Source organism: Anguilla anguilla, chromosome 2 (genome assembly GCF_013347855.1).
Source record: "Anguilla anguilla isolate fAngAng1 chromosome 2, fAngAng1.pri, whole genome shotgun sequence".
Taxonomy (NCBI): domain Eukaryota; kingdom Metazoa; phylum Chordata; class Actinopteri; order Anguilliformes; family Anguillidae; genus Anguilla; species Anguilla anguilla.
In genome coordinates this window covers 43,684,028-43,704,700 of record NC_049202.1, presented here as the reverse complement: position 1 = coordinate 43,704,700, position 20,673 = coordinate 43,684,028, and the positions used below count along the sequence as shown (strand labels likewise).

At 40.3% G+C, this 20,673-nt stretch overlaps 1 non-coding gene across 1 annotated transcript; it reads left to right on the top strand.

Annotated features, from left to right (window-relative positions):
• Positions 1 to 218: 218 nt before the first annotated feature.
• trnak-cuu lies at positions 219 to 291 on the top strand. Its single transcript has one exon. It is a non-coding gene; the product is annotated as a tRNA-Lys (tRNA).
• Positions 292 to 20,673: the final 20,382 nt, after the last annotated feature.

Here is a 20,673-nt window from a genome sequence, read left to right as displayed (position 1 = left end):
CACTGTTCTGCGAGGACACCTTTCGTTTTAAGGTCTAACCTGGTTTGAGGATCTGTTATTTCTCTGTCGCTAAATTACCAGCTGGTTTAACATTAAATTAAACGTTCTATAATCGTTTCAACAAGTAACCTAATTTAATCAAATTATTTTTTTCTTTTTTTGAAACTACATAGACATGTTGAAGTTTTTAAGAAACCTGACATTGGCACACTGTAACCGCCCGGCTAGCTCAGTCGGTAGAGCATGAGACTCTTAATCTCAGGGTCGTGGGTTCGAGCCCCACGTTGGGCGCACGCAACTTTTTTTACCCGTGGTAGTCGTGCCTTGTATGGCCACCCAAAGTAACCTGTAAACTACGTTTATACAGTTTATGCCGTGAGTCACTGTAATTCTTAGTAGTGAAATCCAATCAAATCCCTGTTCACTACCAAGAATTGAAGGACACGGCCAATCAGGGCGCATCTGGCTACCAAGAATTTACCGGGAATGAGCCAATCTGAAAGATGTGCGAACGTTATTGACTGTAAATAAATATAAATTTAAACACTATTTTAGCCAGCAACGTACCTTAGTTAATACTTGTCACTTTTAAGCGACTGAAGCAAAGTAGTCAACTAACGTTAACCGTTCGCCGTTTTAAACTACGGTAGACCATCTAATCTGAGGCACTGTTCTTAATTTACTTCTGACACAAGGTAAACATATTTATAACCTTTAAATGTATTTTCACGGGCATTATAAATCAATTGTTCTAGCTTATATGTTTTTATTAAATTAACTTTTAAAATTAACTATTTGTATGCATTTAATTTCTTTGAATGATGCTTTATAAATAGCTAGCTGGATTTTAAAAAAACAATTATTTAACGTAACCGCACTTAACAGTAGCTAGCCAGCTAGCTGGCAGGGTTAATCCGCTTGCCTTTTTCCCAGTTATCATATGCAATATCTTTACCTACCGATGCACGGGAATAAAACATTAATTTACCTCAGTCAAGATTCGCCCGTCTCTGAGAATTCTTGGTAGCCATACGCGCCCTGATTGGCCGGGTTCTTAAATTCTTGGTAGCGATACGTGCTACGTGCTACCTATTAGCTACTTCTTACAATTCTTGGTAGAATTTTGGTAGCGAACGGGGATTTGATTTTGCTACCAAGAATTACAGCGCCATTATCTAGAAAGGAACCCAAAACAAAGAATATTCAACACAAGTGTACGAAAGTCTAAACTAATTAAGGACCATATCACTCAATTCCTAACAGTCAAACTCTAAATAGAAGTACATTACATTTAGTCTGTCCTGATTGTATTTTTTAAATATTTGATTACTTAAGAGTGAAGAATATACAAATTTGTTGTAGTAACAAGCACGGAACCGTCCAGAGCAACGGCCCAACTCACTTCCGAAGACACGTTTTAGCTGGCACCGCCAGCGCATGCGTCCTACTAAACGAAGCACCACCTGCGCACGCGTCCCACAAAACGTCCCTGAAAGGTCGTCCGTGAGTGAGTGACCACAATTTGCCATGCATATCCCACGTTTGCGCGCTGTGGGAAAAAGAACCATAACCTACACTAATCAATTTAATTTTATTGTCCTTAATGCCCTAATTGTAGCCTTCAGTTTGCAGTTACACACTAGTAGTTTTAGTGACGCTGGTAAACTATATTATGAGGAAATAAATATACAGTGTTTTAAAAAATGCATCAGATAGAATCTGAGTATTGACTGTGTATAATATGTGTTTTTGGCTGGACCGCAACAGCGGGGCCAGCCCTATAAACGCGAATGTCTGTGACTGAGTGAGTGATGAAGTTACACCGCACATGTCTCTGACTGAGTGACTGACTGATGAAGTTACACCATTGGTCAGCCGGTTCAGTCGAGCCATATACTAGGTTTTGACCTGGTCTTGTTGGCTGGACCGCAACAGCTGGGCCAGCCCTACAAACGCGAATGTCTGTGACTGACTGACTGACTGACTGACTAACTGATAAAGTTACACCGCGCATGTCTGTGACATCGGCCGGTTCGGTCCAGCCATATACTGGGTTTTAACCTGGTCTTGTTTGATCTTTGCTGAATGGTAAGAGAATGAACTGTGGTGTACAGTTTTTATCCAGAGGGTGGCAGTAGCTTCAAGATGTATTGGTGCTTTGCCTACTTCACAGTCAGAAGGATTAGCATTGTGAAACATGTACCATTGCTGTTTTGGAAATCAACACATTTTTTAAAATATGAGTAAGCTGCTTTTTTGGCGAGTACACGACTTTGAGACTGGCGCAATTTGATTTCATATTCCTCCACATACTGTACACCCACACATATTTATGACTTAACATTCTGCTGCTATGAATAGCTCTGAAGTCTACTGCTTATTCACAGTAAAAGGCTATTTTAACAAGTGAACCACAATGGGGTTTCTACCACATGCTCTGATATATGCATTCAGTTATCTGTGCCTAGACATCAATGTTATTCTTTATAGTTTCTATTTAACTGTCATTCAGTTTAAACAGTATTTCTCGCATTCTTCAGCATTTCCAGTGTTCCTTACGTCCTCTTCAATGGCTCGATGTGCGCATACTCTGTCTGGGCACTGTTTACAAATGGGTCAGAATGTGTGTTCAGTACGAGGCGGCTGAAATGTCCCTCTCTTACCTTGCCTGTACCTGACAAGTCAACTGTAATGCCAGCCATTAGCCAAACAGGCCCTCTGCCTCTCCTTTCCTTTTGCTCAGGGTCCCTGCTCCATTTAAGTACGAGTTGTGCACTTTCTAGAGCTGGGATGGCACAGTTGTACACTCTCTAGATTTGGATGGCAGAGTTGCACACTCTCTAGATTTGGGATGGCAGGGTTGTGCATTCTCTAGGTTTGTGCACTGTGGAGTCAAGTACAAACTAATGTCCTATATTTGACATCCACAAAAGCTTGTATCTTAATTTATCCTTAATTATTAAGGTCTAGAATCTTAACCAGTAACCAGATGTTACCCAGAAAGTGGATTAAGATAATTTTATCTGGGAGTTAGTATTTTTATTTGACTTTATACTAAGAATGGGGATGGACTCATGTCTTGCTTAAATAATTTGCCCTGGGTCAGCCCCCCATCCTCCCCCCCAGCACACAGTCTTCAATTACCCAGAGTTGTTTCTGCATCTGCAGCGATTATCTTCTGGTCTTTTTCTGCTGAGAGTTACGTGATCCATCAGCAGGCAAACAGCATGAAAACGAAAGGTAATAAACCACAATGTTTCTTCTTTCTGAAAAGGGCCAGTGGTTTACTGAGTACTTGCTGTGCTTTCCTGTTGATATTAAAGGCATTGAATTACAGATCAGAGAGAAAAGCTGGCACATTTTAGCCAGGTATGCTGCAGATTTGAAAAGATTAACAATTTACACCATTCTGTGGCTAGTCTGTCACCTTGCTGGCTGCAGTATATTCATTCACAGACAATAGCACATGCACCCCCAACCCCACCACCATGATGTCCAATCAGTTCAGTCCATTAACAAGACAGACAGCTGCCTCCCTGGCACAAATACCTCATAGTCTGAAGGTGTTAGCGCATATCTGTCTCCTGCATATGCTAAACACCATCATTACCGCTCACCGCTAAGAGGACAACTTATTAATAAGGTGGATTCAGATGGCCAATTTATGTTTATAGCCAAATAATTGTACCTCTGGGTGAGCTCCATGCAATTAACATTCCCTGTCTGAGCACAGTAGAATCTTCATTTTGGGGACGGTGAAAGAGGATGGAAGAGTCTTACAAATGTGCAGTCTGAAGCTGTCAGACCCATTCGGTGCACCTCCATTGTAACATGGTTAAGAGGTGAATTGCTCTGTCAAGCTGAAAATGTGTAAGAAAATTTCCAAGGTTAAAAACAACTGGGAGAGACCCACTTATTTGCCGTGTTCCTAACTTATGCTTGGGTCAGAATGTTGCAGTCTTTGGCTGCAGAGGACAGCTGTAAGATAAAGAAGGTTAGTTTTGAAAGATTATGTACGTATGTCAAAAATATATATGATAGAATATTTGTGCAGTATATGATCAGGATGTTGTCAAAAAGCAATGGAATCTCCAGATTTAAAGACATAAGGAAATACTAGTTCTGCCCGCAAGCATTTATCAGGAACAGACTCATAGAAGCCCTTGAACAGTACAACTCTGATTCTGTCAAAACGCTTTCTCAGAGCAGCAAGGTTGGAAATTTATCTAAAAGCGCACAAAATAAATGCTTCCTGTCAACATGTTCCACTCGTCTGCTATAATTCAGGAGCAGTAGAAGCTCTTCCAGTCCCCCAGGCTCAAAATGAACTGTGCTCTGGAACAGATGAGGCCTTTAGTGGACTCGACTGTAACGACATCCTCTGTCTTGAGTGCGGCTTGTGTGCAAAACCTCTTCAGAGAAAATGCAAGAACATTGGTGGGTCATCATTTCTCAGGGATACGCGATTCATTAACACTGTGAGTCATGTGAGGAGCCCTCTGCTGTCAACCATTGTGCCTGTGGCTGCTTCTTTGTGACTTTTACTGCATACGAATGGGGCTTATTCTGTAAAAGATGATCCATATAAACCAAATACTTGACAGATTCAATCTCAGTCTTAGTTCTGTAGAGCTTGTGTGAACTTAACCCTAGTCACAGCCCTGCTGTCCTTAGACCTTCAGCAAAAGTATGGATGGAAAGGGAGGCATACGGTATCTCATCTGTATTCAGAATACCCTGCCAAGGGTAACAGTCTCTTACCTACAGTGTTGCCAAAAGTTTTTCATTGGACCACCAGTCACCAATGATGGATATGCAGATTCAAACTGATGGAGTGTGACAGGGAGTGTGGGGGGGGTGGGGGGGTGGGGGGGGGGGTGGGCTGGGCACCAGGCTTTGATGTCAGGTTGAGTCAGACAGTTATGTGGATCATACTGACACACCGTAAGTGGAAATGATTAACAGACAAACACAGACAAGGTGCTTCCCTGCTGAAATATCAATAAATTCCCCCTGCGACAGTAGCGTGTCATGAACCTGCGGGAAACCGGTGTCACGGTGACTGCGGCGCTGTGCTTCGGCGCTGTGCTTCGGCCTAGTTCTCTGCCTCATTAATGCCTGGGAGGGGGTGGGGAAGAGCAGAGCGGAGGATGCCCTGTCTACAGCTGCTATTCTCTTCATTTAGACAAGGAGACAGGATGCCTGGCTAGGGACTCCGTCAAGCAATCAAAAGGGTTTGCGGTGGGACACCCGATTCCTCTCAGCAATCACTGACGGGAACGGAAGCTGGTTCCCCCACCTGACCCCTCCCAGAACAGGCAGCAGAGCAGTAAACACACAGGAGGAAGAGCTCGTACAGTGCGCCCCTCCCTCCTCCAGACCTGTGTCTCCTCTGGAGAAGGACAGAGATAATGCTTTTGTCTGTCTATGATAAATGGGTATTCCGCCAAACACGTAGACACTGAGCTCTGTGAGTCACGCATGTTCCCATAAACCTCATCAGCATTCACCAAGCGTTTCCCATTAATGCACCCTATTGTGTGTGTGTGTGTGTGTGTCTGTGTGTGCGTGTGTGTGTCTGTGTGTGCTTGCATGTGACTAGGTGCGAACCTGTATCTGTCTGATTGAATACTTTAACAAGGAGCTGACAAGTCTATACTGCTTCTGTGCTGATTCGGAATTAATCTATAATCAAGGTATCCCTTGCTGAAACACGAGGGAACTCTCTGCACACACACGGTCTGTTTGTGCAAACTAATTCCATGTTTTTCAGTTCGCCTTCCTTCCCTCTAATTCATTCTGAGCTCATTTACTTTGGAAACCTGTCACCTTGCATTTTTTACACAAACACAGAAAAAAAAAAAAAAACACGGCGGCATTGTTTTTGTCTGCATCTGGCACCTCAGAGAGCCCTCCTCAATGAGGTCAACCTTCACTGCAGCATGCTGATGAGGCCTCCGTGTCTCTGGGGTCTGGTGCTGCTCTGACATTGCCAGAGGCAGGCAGAACAACCTACAGGCTCCAAACTGACAACTGACACTTTTCTGTACCACTGGCCTGGCATACATCTGGAGGGCACCGGTCCAAGGAGAGACATGGTGACAGCGAGCGAGGGAGAGAGTGAAAGGAGAAATAAAGAATAAAATTAAGGGGAATAATCAGGAAGACTCTGATTTTCCAAATCCGGACAGGTCTTTGCAGTGCTCAGTTTTTTCTCATAAACATGTCCATGCCTGTCCTTGGCAATCTAGTTATTCCCAAATCCCAAAAAGAAATGAACACAGATGCCATGATTTCGGAATTTAAACCCCATCTTAACTAACCTTTCAGTATGGATCTGCACTGAAAGCAGTTACTGAATTCTTCAGATATGCCCACCTCTGTTTGTTATCCAAAGGGGTGAAATAAGTGCACAGTCGATTTCTATATAAAATTATTTGAGAATGTAACTGTTCAAGTTGAATAATAAAAGTGAACTTCTTAGGTCAAGAAAAAAGAATCTGCTAAAAGGCAGGAAGGGGTTAAACCTGCTGTGTAGAAAAAATGGTAATGAGGAGCTGAGTATTGGGAGAGAGAGGATGCTTGGCTGGTGTGGTCTTCTAGATGTCTTTGAATTCTGGTTCCCATGGCAACCATGAACCATACTGCACCTGACCTATATATGTAGTCTATGTACACATACACACACATATCTTCCCCCACCATCTGTCATTATATCTGTCCGATATATCAAGGTAGTCTGGCAGTTAGACTAATCAAAATTTAAGTTTTGTCGCAAATCAGGGAATATATTTAGCTTGCATCAGTCCTTGCTTATTTTATAATCGCGAAGTGTAAAACATTTCATAATTTAGACATTCTAATGGACCAGAATGGGCAGTGATATTGATAGAAGAGAGGGTCAAGGATGATTGGGAAAACAACAAAAGTTAGCATATGGTGATAGTCTGCTTGGCCATCACCTGTTTCTTGCATTAATGTTAAATTAAACTCTGAAATGTTTGTAACTTTGGAAGAGAAGGATTGAATTTCTTCTACATCAGCTTCCAGAATATTGTATTTCCCTTTATGTTAGCCATAATTTATGGGAAAACTTGACTTTTCCACATCATATGCTTTAGCTGTAATGCTAAGACATGCCATTTGTCTGTGACAATATGAGTTTGAGAAGAATGAGTTTTTTTGATGGAAAGTGACTGGTTTCAATTTAATGCGTACTTATAGAATCAGTGATAGTGCACTTATTGGTAACGCTAAATTAGATGATCATCTTTGGTTTCAAAGTAGCCTGCAGCTGTAGCCTACCAGTGTTTTGACATAGAGTCATTGTCCCTCATAACTAGGGTTCTGGAATTAAACTTAATCCATCTAAACCATACGGGCTGAATTTCAGCAATTATCTTCCGGGTGTCCCTTTAGTTCAGCAGTCTTGTCATAATAAGCACACATGACTAATTATACAATTAGTTACTAATTATGAGGTGTTCATGGAACAACAAGATGATGTGGTTGCAGGCAAGTGTGGAGCACATGAAATAGAAGCTCACAGAATGTCACAACACATTTTCATCCAATACATCCTACAGGTACTATTTCTGGGCGATATCTCTAAAAAGATATCAAGATGCTGGCACTTGAAAATATCGCGATAGGTGATTACATCTTCCCCAATAAGAACCAAATGCCACTTAGTTCAGCTAGAATGTTGCAAAGATGAACTGGCTTTGCATCAATGAGTGTCATGCATGAAATGCATAAAGCACGTTTGGTCAGAAAATTCTTTCTGCAGCTGACCATTGGTTGGCCTTAGTAACTACATGTTCTCATACTCAACCAATCACATGTACACTACATGTTCTCATACTCAGCCAATCACATGCACACAACACTACATGTTCTCATATTGAACCAATCACATGCACACATCACTAGTGCCTTTTTAAGCCACAGTCAGACCTCTCCAGTGCTGCTTTTGCATGCTCGCTTGCTGATACTTACAAAATTGCGCTCACCCTCCACCACCCCAATTTACAACTGTGATTTGGATCTGCTTCTAGGTACTGGGGTGGGTTTTTTATATTTATCTTGTTAGCAGGGGAGATGTATTATGCTCCCTATTTTATAGGTTAGTGCATGATGGTGTGTTCATAGAAGTACCTAAAGCAGATCCATTCAGTGCAAAAAAACTAAAACATTTTATATTAAAAAATATTTAATCTATATACGTGAGTTTCCTTGACTGAAATTATTTACTTCGCATTCTAGGATGACTATCGCTTTTCAAGAATCAAAGTGGCGATGTAAACTAGCTATCGCAGATGTTCGATTACATTGTCCTACAACCCAGACCTAACAGGTACATTACATACCAAAAAGGTAGAAAGGTAGAACCACATATCAATGATTACGATTTACTGGCTCACTAAGACACAGAAAAAGCTGCATAAAATTGTCCTGCATGAGAGTACAACTGTTAAAAGCAGAGGAAGGAGAGTAGTGAGAGGCAGCATGATCTAATAAGATGTCCTCTTTCAAGTGTATCGGTCAGAATAATGCAATTATTTGATTATTATTTATTTATTATATTATTTATTATTTACATGCGTGTGTTAAAACTGGTAAACATTTCCAAAGCAGGAAAATAAGATTAATTGAGACACATTTACATGGTAAGGTTATTCTCTATTTTCTACTGAACTTCTCTAATATTTGTTGTCAAATTTCAGTGTTCTTGATGAATGTATTAATTTATTTCTTCATTATATAATACACTGAACTGGGTCCAGTAAGCAATATTTCAACAGACATAAACACTGCTGCCATTCTCATGTGGGTGATTAAATTATAGTTGAATGATACACTGAGATGATTTAACTGAATGGTTGTTAGAAAAATAGCTTGAAATAAAGGCTCCATCAACCACTTGGCTGGTGGATGACTTAACTACATATGAAATAGCAACCCGAGAATTTCTCTGGGCTGTACTAATAGCTAATATCCACATGTGCAACAGCAGCACATGACACACACAGGACTTGGATTTACAGTGCCATTAGTGTTATTACAAAGCCATTAACATCACATTGGTGTTTTAATGAAAGGAAATGAACTTTATCATACTGAACTCTTGATGGTCTTCATTCATGCAGTGCTGTCAGGGTTGCGCATTGTCACATTTGATTATGTCTCCATTCTAAATGGAGGCTCCATTTTTAAACAAGGCTTTCTGTGCAATGGAAAACTCAAACCATGGAGAAATGGTTATCTACAGGGAAAGAGAAAAGTGACACTATGCACAAATACCAAATGGTCTCATGTGTTACTCCATTGACCACTTTTAAGCAAATGAGTGAGGTCAGAAAGTAAATAGGTGGAAATGTTTCAATTAACCTATTCTTTATTTCAAACTTATATTACATACAGTAAGCAGTATAATGTTATGCAATCAGTTCAGATTTCTCAAAGCAACAACTAGCATTTCTGAGCAACGGCTACAACCAAAGTTAAATCTGCAAGGACAAGCTTTCAGGAAGTAGTGATGAGGATGAATATGGGGTGAACTACGTTGAAGCATGCCATGTTGAGGCCTTTAATTTCACATGGTCTGAATGTAGTGAATTCCAGAAACTCACCCCCAAGCCCATGATCTATCATTTGGGAAGCATAAGCATGGAATTATAGTCTGATTGCCAACTGACTTTGTGTCTTTCTATTCACAAGGTAAAATATGCCTCATCAAATGATGATATTCTGTTGAATCTAACATTCTTTGCTCTGCACGTTTCCTCCTCAGCTAAAAAAAAAAGGACTGCGAAGCTTAAATGTCAAAGGCAGGTAAGTCCATTGATGCTTCACATTTTTTAGATAAAACTGAGGCTGTTTTCAGGCACAAATTCACAATTCGCCAGCAGTTTAAGATACTCCTTCCTGCTTGCTTTCCTACTTGCATAAATTATCACTCGGGAATGAGTAATCGTATGTTTGGCTGTAATGAAGGCAGAGGTGATATTTTCATTCACAAGTCTCCAGCACAGATATTCCATTAACTGCTTAATTTTTCTGGTGATTTTCAGGAGAAAGGGAGGGCAAAAGGAAATGAGCTCAGTCACATGGAAAAGTTTCCCACCTCATTGTACTCCCAGTACATCAATAATAAAGACACCGCCATACTTAAAATAGATGGCTTCTCTGTTTAAACATGTTGAATGCAATTAAATATAATAACCCTGTGGAGGCTTGCCCTTTGTGAGGTAGTCTTCTATGATAAAATAGATCCAGATTTAGCCTTAGTGGAGCACAGAAACCGGGACAAGTCAAGTCCTCTGGGGGGCAGCCTTGGTAGTCTTGCATTCACAGGAAGAATAGTTAGACTCTAATACCTGGAGACACTCAAATGGTTTTGATCAAAACTGCATCCGAACCCAGGCTTGTCATGTAGCCTTTTCCTTTGAACCTGACATTGTTGCAGTTGTAGGTGCAATTAAATTATGAAGATCACACCATGTACTAACAGACCAAAAGCGCTTTGTTTGGGACTGTGTCCTAATTTCTGTTGTGTACAGATGTACATAAGAACATGTTAGACAGCATGTACATCATGCTAATTTAGCCCCATAATGAGTGTACGTATATATGTACGTCAGTATGTCAGGGAAAATGTTGTACTGAGTGACAGAAGACAAGCAACACACTGACTGCACCCTTTGCCCATTAATAATGATAATAATAATAATGCATTGCATTTATATAGTGCTTTTCTCACACCCAAAGTGCTTTACAGTGATGAGGGGTGTTGGGGAATGACAATTTGTTTAAATTATGACAATTTCCAAAACCAAAAGCTAACACCCTTGTTTAAAGGCATGCTATGCAGGATCTTTACCTTGAAACTATTATAAAATAACCATGCTAAGGCATATCTATGATGCTCTGGTAAACTGTCATTTCATACTTTTGCAGAATTTGTCCACCTTCACCTATATTTGTTATTCTAAAATGTTTTTGGGATATGTCTGGTTTTGGCCCTCTTTTCTGTGTGGGGAGTGGTGGGTGTGGCTGCAGAGCTTGTGTTTTGGGATCAGTTTGTTGCTAGCTTGCTAGCGAGGAAGCCGTGATACAGCTACACCCCAGATTTGTATACAGAGTTAAGAAACTCATCGTGACTTTTAATTGCCTAAAGACGTTTCTTCCATCTGATCTGAAAGATGGCATCTCCTACGGCACTGTATCCCCATGTCTGCACAGCCATTCAGAAGGAGCAGGATATGGTGGTATGGCTGCTTGCAAATCATTAAAGAGCCAAAAGCACAGAAAAGAAACCCGACATGAAGGAAACAGCCTAACTAATAGGATTCTTTGGCGAGGCAGGGACAGGAAGATAAATATGCAGAATGCAAGTGTTCATCAGACCTTATTTATAGAGTGAACACACTGTACTGTACTTATTCAATTCCAATGCATACTTCCCTCGCAGGTCAAGAAGCCTGTTTTGTATGGTATTGAATGTTCTGTATGGTGTATTCCTGGCCTCCCTGTCAGTACAACAGCTAACAAAATAGGTCTGGAAGGCCCTTTATCTTTGAAAGATAACATAATAATGAAGAAAGATTCTGAAATTCACAGAGGGAGTACTGCAAAGATTTCTCAAATGAGCTTGGTTCCCTTTTCACTCCTCCTGTCTGAGTTGAGTCTGTGGGAGGAATCTGGATACAGTCAGTGTATTCAAGTGTTGGGTTTGCTTTAGTGTGTGCTCATGCTGAAACATTTGCATGGACCCTTAGATTCTGAAGTTAATTGCACATAACTCATAGATTTACCACAATAAGCAACATGCCCACAATCCTTCACACCTGAAGAAAACTTCTTGAAGGAAATAGCTTCCTCTCAGCCCCACTGTATGGTGTTCAGAAGCTTCAGAAGATGGAAGTGATCCACATTTCTTTAAAACTTTAAATGCATATGGGATTTAATCCTTTGGGATCTGAAACCCCTTACTGACTATATTCTCCTTCAGTACAAAAACAGTCTGACATTTAAAATTTGAAATATCCCGGTTCCTTGGCATTGGCTTGGCCATTGTCTCCAGAGCTGAAAAGAGAGAGGCGTACAATGAAATGTCCCTGTCGCATATGACACTACATTCCACTTCAAATGTATTTAAGGCATATATGTACCTGTTGCTTAATCCATCTGAATGTCCACCTATCATAGACATCCTAGAATAGATTCAAGGTTGGAAGCCTACCTGCAGACCTCTAAATTTAACAGAAATATAATGGCAAACAAAGATAAGCGATTTACACCAATTGTGTTCCTACTTCAGTCTGTATTGTGGTCCTAGAACAGGTCCTTATTAGTTATGTTCAATGTTTGTGGAAGCTGCCTTTAGCAGGAGATGTTCCAGCAGGGAAGCCACAGAGAGGAATGTCTGCTTAGCACAGCCTCACCAAACTTGCATTGGGGGAGATGTGAGAGGCCGTCAGATCAGAGGGGGAACATTGACACAGCTCCTCCTGTTTCATATCTGAAGGGGCAGATTATATTATTACCACAATAACAGAACAAGCACATGGCACAAAGTGTTAAGGCGCTGTTATAATGCATGGATGGGGCCAATGGTCTGGGTTTGTATCCCAACAGTACAGGTACTGAACGTGGTTGGTAGCCCCATGGGGCGAAGTATAACTGGTGGTAACATTGTCCTGGGTTAGGGCAGTTTCAGTTGGCCAGGATCCATGTCTCAATGCTCTCTAGCAACCGTTGGTGGTCATTCAGGCTCCCACAAGTCCACATGGTAAGCTGTGTTTTCCTGGGACTCATCTCTGTGTCTGCCTGGCTTGTGAGCTGAATTGGTATGAGAAGTGGCGCTTGGCATTATGTGGTGCAGAGGAGAGCACGTGCTCATCTACATTTTCTGAATGGATAGCAGAGGTTCCAGCAATGAGTGCTTATGCATGATTGTGGATTCAAGAGGTCAGATGAAAAGAGGTGAAAGTATTAACGAAAATAAAATAAATCAAGGTCAAATATTATAATTTTCTGGTGATGGAAAACATTTCTAATGTCAATATGGATTAAGCCACTGCCAAAGATCATCTTCTGTTTTTTACTGAAATGGATATATCTTGAGGTAAACACAGCTGGTGGAGAAGCGATGATAACAGACAGTAATCTTCAGAGTAGCAGATACTATTTGTGAGCACATTCCAGCACAACATATGATGTTTAATTCCTAAAATCTCACAGCCATTTAATCAAAGGCTACACATTTCTATCTGTTTGATAGCTATGTGCAATCCCTCCCAAGTTACCGCCAAGCTATCATCTACCTTTAATTCTCACACAATACACGTCCTAGTACTATAACACAGCACTCATTGAAATATTAAATGTTTATTTACTATACATTGCCCACCTAAGCCAACGATCCCCCTGCACAATACAAAGCCACGCAGACTCACAATGCTTTATTTTTAGCTAGTATGTTAGTCATCTTTTGCTTCCCACTGATGTGGAATGAGAACTGAACTTATTCACATCTTCGATAAAGATGACTAATACAAAGGCAGTATAAAATAAATGGTCCAGGTAATGGCCTATATTGCATGCTTTAAATCATAGGAAAATTCTATTTGTTTATACAAATGTAGTGCAGCTGCGAGCTCCACAACTTGGTAGGGATGTGCAGGAGCCCAGAAATAAATGCGGATTTCATTTACAAAAACTGTGCTCACCAAATAAATAAATAAATAAATAAATAAACATGTCAGGATTCACCACACCCCTCTATAACAACAGTTTCACAGCCCATATTTTAAATAGCACAGCAATTATGTGAATATCCTCAACCAGAATGCACAACATGGAAGTGCCCCGCGCTGTAAGTTGCAGCTGTTCTACACTGTAAGTTATTAGATAGCTAACAAGCTTGCTAATGTTATAACTTCAGAGCTATTTACTGATCAGCTAAGTAATACCAGATTATGGCAGCGTTGTCTCGTTACCAAGGTAGTGAAGTTTGGAGGCTGGACAATGGCTAAAACGTACCTAGCTTCCTAACAAAATTATGATAACATAGGGAAAGAAAAACAATTTTTTCACAATGTTCTATTAGAAATTAGATGGCATAGTTTTGAATGTAGATACTGTATTTCTTGTTCTCTGTGCATGCTGCGATTGCATTTTATTCTATGTGTATCCCTGTAATTACAGACCTGTCCAGACATTTTACTTAAATAGAGTCAAGAATGATGTAGGTTTATCTGCAGTCATAGTGGCGAGATACTTTTAAGGAAGCTGACTTGGCAGTAGATTGTGCTCTTACATGACACGCTGCTGTTCTAAAGGAGAATCAATTTCTTTCATTGGCTTAAAGTTACACCGTGAACAGAGTGAGGACTCTAAAACAGATTTGCTAAAACTCAGATCTGATTTTCTGCCAAAAAGAGTCACACAGATTTCTCACTGCAGAGAATAACAATTAGTTTCAAGAAAGTATATCAGAGTAAAAAGGATGCATTCTCTTGAAAATACGAGTAAAATAAAGAGTAAAAGTACATTAAATTAAAGATGAATCCTAATCGGCCTGATATTGAATCCAAACTGTGCCAGCGGCAATTGAGGCCAGAAGCCCACAGAGCAACACATAATTGGCTTGAGGATTGCCCAGGGATAGGAGGGTTTCATTCAGTCAGCCAAGATTACAGCATCTCATCACCCACCAGCAACTCCCACCAGTCCAACAGGCGCCCACTAGTCAGCTTGTTGAGCTGCACATGAAGTGTCTTCCCCAACAAATGTCTGTGAAAATCTGATTTGCAAACTACAGTGTAATGAATTTTTTTTTTTTGCTTACATACAGTATTGAAGAATTTATACCTTGTTACTTTACACCAGTGGAGGGGATTTATTAGAAGTGACAATCATAATGCAATATCTCATGCCTGGAAATATATTATGCTGGGATTGCAGGTGTGTTGAACAATGGCAGCTCCTGTGATTTGCCTGAAGAAGTGGCCATTGCCGGCACCACTCCTTGGGGTTCTGATTCTGGCACAGTGAGCATAGCAGCAGAGGAGGAGCACACAGTAGGATGAGCGCACAGTTCTAGGGTAACAGCTTGAGTGCACAGAGGATGCAAGTTGCATTCTCTTCTCCCACGACAAAAGGAAGACATCCAAGAGTATTTGCGCATCAACTCCTTTTCTATGCAGAGCCCTCTTTATTTCAATTCTACAAGTCCCAGATGAGTCTTCCATCATTGGATGAGCTTATTATCCACTCCAATTCTTCCAACAAAGAAACAGCACAGTGTGTATTGAATTTGAAGCAGTGGCTAGGAGGATCTTTGAGGCAAAACTACATCTAAATGGAGATTTATCTATATTTCACCAAATCTATTATACTTTTCAAAGTAGAAGGGTAGAGAATAACAGCCACTCTATATTACATGGTTAGTTCATTGTAAAACATTCCAGAGTTAGTTCATTGTAAAACATTTGTTATTCCAGACCAACACACGGATAGCAAAACAAACACAAGAGCAAACAGCAGTAACATAACCTAATCAGGTATTACAAGTTTTACGCTATCCTATGGTTTGATGTCAGTGTTAAATAAAAAGCATTTCAAAAAGTGCTGCTAAGTCCGGCAATGTCCTTAAGATGCGTCTGGTCATTTAGACAATGCCTTATCTCAGAGCAAATTTGTGTTTGGTTTTTGATGAGTTTTCATGCTCAAAAAGTCACTAACGTGACAGAATCCCACGTGTGATCACTGTAACGTGATTGGTGCATTATTTTGGGCACACCAACATTTGACTGGCTTGCAATCAATAAAACTTGGATAGATAAACCACTGATTACTGCTTTAATTGCTTAAGCAACATGTTTAATCATGCCCTCCATTTCCTCCTAAAAGGGATGTTCCTGCCCCAAGATGGTTCCTTGATTGATCAAGCAGTGAGTTTATTATAGGGTCATAAGAGGTAGGGGACAGGCACTTAATCATGCTTTGGTTGATCAGAAAAATGTAAAGGAGAACGTGACTAAACAGGGGGGTCAGTCCCATGGTCAGGGAGCCAGAGACCTCAAACGATCCTGTGTATAATTACATTGTTACAGTTGTAACAATAAAATCAAGTTAAAGAGAGTAAAACGAGTCGGTTATGTTCAGGTTTTCTGAAAGGGGTTACATGTCTTGGGCTGTTATCTAGCTGACCAGCTAGCTGATCAGGATACAGTGAGCTCCATGATGTTTGAGACAAGGACATATTTTTTTCTTGATCTTGCTCTGTACTTCACAATTTCAGATTTGTGATCAAACAGTTCACTTGCTTTTGGCTATTGAGATTGCCTTTGGAGTTTGTTATTAGCATTTGTCAACATGGGGATCAGAGTGCCAATGAAAGTGAAGGAAGTGCCAGAGCAGAGTGCCAATGAAGGAAGCAATTATGAGAAAAAATAAAAAAAGCAGGCCAACCATTAGGCCTGTCAAAATCAACTGTTTGGAGCATATTTAAGAAGAAAGAGAGTGCTAGTGAGCACCTGTCCATCAGATCAAAAACTCTCTTCAGGATGCAGGCCTGGATGTGTCAGAGACGACTGTCCAGAAGACTTCATGGACAGAATTGCAATACTACTGCAAGATGCAAACCAATAGTTGGCCACACAAAAAAGATACAGTTTGCTAAGCTTGTGGACAGATGAAATCAAAAGTCACTTGCATCAGTGCAATGGCAAGAACGAAGTATGCAGGTCAGAAGGAACTACCCAAGATCCAAAGCACCCCTCTCATCTGAGAAACATGGTGGTGGGGGTGTTGTGGTTTGGGCATGTATGGCTGCCTCAGGTACTGGCTCACCCATCTCCATTGATGATGTTACTGCTGATAGCAGCAGCAGAATGAATTCTGAAGTTTACTAAAGTATTATATCTGATCAACCAAATGCCTCCAAACTCATTGGACAGTGCTTCATCCTACAGCAAGACAATGATCCGAAACATACTGATCATACTGCTGTATGTGACCATAAGAATGTGTCTGTTCTCTATCCCTGATCCCCCCCCACCTACTCCCATCACAATCATCAAAGGAAACATCCTTGTGACTATTACGGTCTGATTTTCTCCCTCTCCCCACGACCGCCATAAAAAGGTATCCTGGAATGTTCTCTCCTTTGAAAGTTTTATATCTGTATTATTTGAAGACAGCACACCATAATTATTGGGAGTGAGAGCCATAGTGGCTGCCTACGCATAAAGAACATGTTCCTTTTGATTTTAAGTTGAATTCAATCTGTGACATTTAATTAAAATCACTGATTGAATATCTTAACGTCTGTAGAGATAATGGGTGTTGAGACCTGATAGCTGAATTCTCCATTTTTAGAACCAGTTCCAGTTTCAAGGGGAAACCAATGTGGTAAGATTTGCTTTTGTTACATGGAAAATATTTTGCAATATCTACAAACATCACCTCTGTTGCTAGAAGAAGTAAACCATTTTGCAGTAACTAAACAAGATTACCTGCTACATTAATTGCTTTTAAGTCAATGTGACAAACACGCCTGCCACAGGCCACCGAAGTGGCTTTCCAAGGGGCCCTCCAGCACAGAGACACAGGGAGATGATGTTCAAATAGTCCACATTTATTTGCAAGGGTTTGGCAAGATGTTACTGCCAAGGAGCAGATGTTAAAACACTGTCATGACAGAGGCCCCCCCATGTGAGTGGGGATGGCAGATTTAACCTGTGCGCACTGATTACCTCACTACGCACAGGTGCAGCCACTCCTGTTCCTGGGCCCAATTAGCCTGGCCAATTATCTAATTAATAACCAATTATCTAAGTAGCCAGGTCTAATTAGCTTGACCCAGGGCAGGTGTGGCTGCTTAAACCAGCCATCCCCACACCACAGTCAACTTTCATCTTTAGATGAGATATTGCAAACTTATTGTGACTTAACAAATCTATTAATTTTAATATGGTTGTGAGTTGTACATTTTTAATTTGCAATTTAATTGATAATTGATATCTTTGAATATAATGAACAAATGTAATCAAATTAATTTCAAATTAATGTCAAATTAAATACTTAAATATTTGAGTATTATATTTAGGTTATATTTCTTTCCATTCCAAAGGCATTGAGCAAATGTATGTGAAGATACTAATTTCAAGCTGACATTAGTTTCTCTACCAGATGATAATAGTAAGATTTGTTAATCCAACTACAAACTATTTCCTGAATTTCCTGCCCCAAGTATGTGTGGTTTTGTCCAGTTGAGGGCATATTTTTCAAGTAAGCAAATATCAAAGGGCTCAAAGCTTGCAAGATGGAGGCTAGTTTGAATGTGGTTGAATCAGAAGTAACAAAATAAATAGATATCTTTTTGATAGCAGTCATACGGGAGAAACATGGAGCTAGGGGAGCTATATTCTCTGAAAAATGAACAGCAACAAATTCACTCCCTGGTCTTTAAACTCCATTAACACAAATGAAGGACCATTCCTTCATGAGTACTGTCCTCTCACATGTCACAATGTGTGCACTGCTCAATTGTACTCACCCTTCAGATGCTTTTGACCCTCAACTATAAAATTATCTGGTCAAACAGTTACTGTGGACTGGCATGGTAAAGAACCCCTTTGAAGTCATGCTTCTGCTGAAGGGCTGACACCCATTTACAGGACTCACAAAGACATATCGGTTTGAGAGCTACATTTATATCCTTGTTTTGCTCTCATAAACTGTGGACATACTCAATGTTTTTTTCTAAGGACATAATATGGTTATATTGAGTCTGCAAGCACAAAATCATATGCTTGAAAGTCACTCCATGGATATATAATATATTTATTATGTTTCCTGTGCTGCGATAGTTTACAAAAACTCATTAATGGCCACTTAGCAATGGAGTTTTTTCCCCCACAAATTACTTTTTGTACTCATTCGTGAATGAAATTCATCCAATGAAATTCTAGTTAATTTTTAAACTCAGCTTAGGAAACATTGACATTACCATACATTTTAATTAATCTGATCCGTTATCTTCAGCACAGTTGTCAGTGCTGAAGATGTTATCAGTGCAACCAAAAACCCTCACAGGTCAAGGAAGGGCAGCCATGTAGGAAAAAGCTCTCTCTCTTTGGCCTTTATACGTTGTATTCAAATAGGCAACATGGATCATCACAAAATACATTGTAACTTTGATCAGAGTGAATCCCAACAAACCTGATCTTAAAGTCATAATATCCTACAGTTACCGTTCTAAATCAGTTCTTGAAGGTGAGGTGAAATGATTGGCTGAAATGAAAACCTGCATACTCTTGGTCCTCCATGGCACATGATTGGGCAACACTGCTTTACACTCTTCCAGCAAGAAGGATGCATGCTCTTCGCATTCATTTATTTGGTCAGATTTCAGAAAGCAGTGCACACGGCTTTTTCTGTCCATTGCTCAGCTCCAACCGCTGCAGAGATGCATGGGTAATTTGATCACATGAATCCAGAGAAGCTCACAGTCCGTAAGTCTCACAACTGTCTGACCGTCGCAGATATCCACTGAGGTTGCATGGCAACAATATATTCCGTTTCATGTATTTTCCCACCTTGCATGTGACTGCATTACAGCTGAACCATCTAACTGAGAATTCTGTCAAAACATGAAACCTCAGGGCAGAAATCATGGGAAAACGAAGCGATGAGACAAGGTGTCTCCAATATTTCCCCTCAGTTGTTTTGTCTTGTGAAACATTTGTCACGGAATCCCTGTGAATCTGTGCCAGTGTCCCCTGGAGATATTTCCTGCTCTCATTTCTCATCCCTACCTCATGCTCACAGAGCCGAATTAAGAGCAGGGCATGAGTGGTGAACTTTCCAGAAGGCTACTTTCCACAACTGCCATTCCATTTACATATTAACATACTCACTCAACAATCTTGTTAAAATTATATTAAAGATTTAATATAAATCCAGTTTTTAAATCCACTGCACTCCTCTTCAGTAGTGCATGGCAGTAGTATTTGTGATGGAACTCAGGTATTGCATACAAGGGCGTAGGAGTAATTTTGAACCTGTGGGGAACCATAAATGCTAGAGGGGTCTGGGGCATGGTCCCCCGGGAAGAATTTTTTTATTTAAATTATGCACTTAAAAGCTTATTTCTGGCAACTTTTGAGAACAGAATATACTAATTACTGTGGTTGTAAGAAGGTCAAATGGTTCCTGAGTAAACTGCTAATTAATGCAAAACTTTTACAATACACCCTGAGAAGTAAACTCTACTGACATATTTTCCTGGCCAGAGTGTTATTCCATAGGACACCTCCAGGTGAAATATAGCGTAGCTCTATCTGTATTATTATCGAGAATTGATATGGTTCAGTTTACTTTTTGCAGAAAAGATGTCTGTGCAGTGATTTTATTACATAGACTACAAACAACACTAAAAATTAAATAATTGTCTTAATAATGATATTATTTATAAGTCAATAACAACAACAATTCCCCTGTACTGTGGAATTATTTGATCACAAACTGATTGCTCCTGCAACTTAAGCCGCGTTTCCACCAAAATTACCAGGAACTTTCAGTCCCAGGAACTACTTTACCAGGAACTAAAATGTTCCTTCAGCCAATGGTTGTCTGCGTTTCCACCGGGGTCTAAAGTCC